The following is a 3,554-nucleotide window of genomic DNA, read 5'->3' as shown; positions in this document are numbered from 1 at the left end:
GGCAGGAAAGTGCATATTACCTACATGGAAGGAAAAAGGAAGTGGATATTGGTTGACCAATCATCCAAACTATTACAGACGTGCCATGCCTTCCCGCCATCCCTGGTCCCAGGACCTTTGCTCAAGCTGTTCACCTAAAATGCACCATTCGGATCTCGGCTTCTCATGAAGTCTCATGACTTCTCGTGAAGTCACCTTCATGAGAGGAGCCGCCTCTGACCCCACAGCATGGATTCACTCCAGCATGATCGCCCACAGCACCCTGGGGGCCTTGTCTCTCAACCCTCATGATGGGTCCTGGATATCAGCTACGGACACATGACATGTATTCCCAGCCCTTCTCCGTACCCCCCGCAACTTCTGGTCTGGAAGGCTAAGATCCTCATCTCCCAGATTCCTTTGTGGCTTGGATTCAGATACAAACGAAGTTTCTACCAGTAATGTGTGTTTGCATGACATTCGGAAGGCAGACAGGAGGTGAGTGGCCTCTCTCTGTAGCTTCTGACCCTTTCTGCTGGTGAGGAGAGCTGTGACTCTCCTGCACGAAATTCCCAGGTTGATTTGCCAGCCTCCTGGGGTTCATGGAAGCATGTGGTCGTGACACTCCCTGAGCTGACTCCCTAATCATTGGACCGCAGCGTGGACTTGTCCTTTACCACCTCCTGGTGTGCAGGGGAGTCGTCGGTGGTGCTGGTGGTTCCAAACCCAGATGGCGGGAACTCCAGGGTGGTCTCAGAGGTCCCAGCCCCCTTCATGGTCCAGGCCTGCATGGTTCTGAGAGTCAACCCCAGAGGCCCAGCCAAGGGCCTGCTTCTTCAGATCTTCCAGTGGTTTTAGAAACACATAATCCCCTGTATTAAGCCCCTGCCTTCTTGAAATACATTACTGCACCCTGACAATGTTTTAATTGCTTGGTCAAGTGCAGTTTTCCCACCAAGACCGCAAAACTGCATGCCGGCAAAGCCCGATGAGCTGTGCTCGCAATGACAGCATCTATCCCAGTGACTGGCACAGAGTAGGGGCACCGTAAATACTGCCTTAAACTACTGGATGCATGAATCCATGCAGTGCCTACTGCAAATTCTTACTCTGATAATCAAATGCTATATGGACGTTAAAATGGTAACCCAAGGAGGGGTCTCAGGTTGCCCCAGGGTCTACCCTCGTCCAAATGCCCGAAAGAAAGACATCGCAAACGTTGCCTCCAACGTTATAGCGCATCAGGATATGATCAGGCTGTGCCCCTTTCAGCAGGTAGGAAAATAGACTCTGTGCACATGGTTGGAAAGCAAGAGGGTGTAATGAGCAGGGAACGGGTGGTAACATCAGGAGGGCATAGGTTCTAATCCTTACTCTGCCACTTACAAGCTGCTTGGCTTTGAGCAAGTGAATTAACCTCTCTGAGACTCAGTTTTCTCGTCTGTGAAATGAGAGGAGATAACATGCGTCTTACAGGGAAGTGAGTACTTTGTAGATAACCCATGCCAAATAGTTGGTTGTTTTTCTTCATAGCCTGAAGCCTGACATGGGGCAATTGTTCACTTGGGGGTTCCCATTTCAACTCATCAGAGGCCTTGGGGTCCCGCCTGGGCTAGGGCACCCCATTGCTCCCACTCACGAGCCTTTCGGGCCACTGGCAGCTGACCATCCATTGACGGGGAATGTTTCAGTGGGCCCTTCGGATGTCTGCGCTGTAGCAGATAAAGGGTGCTGTGCGCCTTCCTGGTGGTGGCAGTGTTACCGTTGAAACATATGGGATCTCATGACAGGGACAAGATGTGTTACCAAGTGAGGATTCCCCACCACCCTCTCCTCCCGGTGAAAATGCTGTTTCCCTGCCGGCTCAGCTCCCAGTCTCCCCGCCCCCTCCAGTGATGGCCCATCATGTGCAGTTGGCCCCATGCAGCAGATTGGACTGAGCCGGAAGAAGAAAGTGGGAAGACATAGCCAGACTGGCTCTCTCCACTGCTCTACACAATAAAGAGTTGGGGAGGGGGCGTGGGGAGAAGGAGAAAAAGTCTCAGTGCTGGGGTTTGGAGAGAGAGAGGAGGGATGGATCCAAATTATGGAAAACAGACCCCCTCCACCCCCCCACCCCCACCATTCTAGGTCAGAATGCTTCTAACGCAAGCCTGTACGGAAGCGGAAATCTCTAGCTTCCGAGATTTCGTGGGTTTCACAACACATAGATCGCACAGGACAAGGGGCACGTTGACTCACTGTGACCCAGGAGGCCAAGGGGAAGGACAGAGAGACCCGGGTATTTTGATGAAGTGAGGGGCACAGGAAACATTTAGAATGAGGCCTCCCAGGAGGGCGGGCAGGGGGAGAACGGGTACCCTTGGGTGATGGACGGAAGCTTCGTAGATGCCTCGAATCTGCCTCTCCACTCAGGGCATCCCCGGCAGAACCTTCCGTGGCAGAAGCGGACAAGTCTCTGATTTACCTCTAGGCCCTCCTGGTTGCCCTTCCTGACCTGTGGGATCTGCCTGCCCCTGGCCCTGGACTTGGCAGAGGAGAGAGCACGCAGGGCTGGGAAGACAGAACAGGGACGGAGTCTGGTTCCAGACTCAGTTCCGTACTTCCAGCTGCAAGGGTTGGGCAGACGCTCTTACCTTCCCAAAGCTCAGTGCCTTCAGCTGTGAAATGGGCGTAGCGATACCTACATCACAGGGTTGCTCCGGGTGGAAACAGTAGGCTATTGAAAAGGGCTTGGATGGAGGGCTGGAATGGGGGAAGCACTCAATCCATGATGGTTACCATTTCAGAGCCAGCTACCCATCCTGTCCCGTCCTGTGCCCCCTGGGGCCATGCCCACGTGATAACCCTGGGGCCCTGCAGATGTCCTCATGCCCCACCTCTCGCCGGACCCCCAAGTCCTTCTCCCGACATTCATTGTTTTCCATGACACCCTTGGTTTGAGGAGCTAATTTTAATGAAGAAGATTGATTAATACCAAATTATCACCTTTCTTTTGTGTCCCTTTTGTCATTTAGAAATGGAAACAAAAGACACTCTTGAGCTCAAGTCAAACATTTACCGAATTAATTCTCTGCAAGAAAATGTTTGGGATTTCAAGGGTTGGTGGTTTGTGGTTTGTTTTTTTTTTTTTTTTTTGTTTTTCCCCTCTCCTTAACTATACTACATCATAAAGTAATTGCCTGATTAAGGGAAGCGCAGTTTGGAGAGTGACACATTTTTTAAAATTAGAACATGCCTGCCAACGGACACAGTTACGCAACTGGTTTTCTCTTTCCCAAACAACTTGGTTCTCAAGGACAAGGGCAAGCAAGAAAGTCGAGATGCAGCGAGCAGGCGAGGGCCGATGGGTCGAGCGGGTCTTTGGTGACCCAGTTCTGCCCCTCTCCCCTCCCTTGACACCCTGCAGGGGTCTGCCTCCCACCCCACCTTCATTCATGCAGACCTGCTCTCCGAAAGGCCTATATTGGGAATTCCTGCGAAGATATCAATTCAAACAATGCTGACCCAGCCACGGGTCAACCAGGCACAGGGGCGCCGGGCTCAAAGACCTAGCCATCCAGGCCAACACAGGA

The sequence above is a fragment of the Lynx canadensis genome, chromosome C1 (assembly GCF_007474595.2).
Source record: "Lynx canadensis isolate LIC74 chromosome C1, mLynCan4.pri.v2, whole genome shotgun sequence".
Classification (NCBI taxonomy): Eukaryota; Metazoa; Chordata; class Mammalia; order Carnivora; family Felidae; genus Lynx; species Lynx canadensis.
This window is presented reverse-complemented; position numbering follows the sequence as displayed.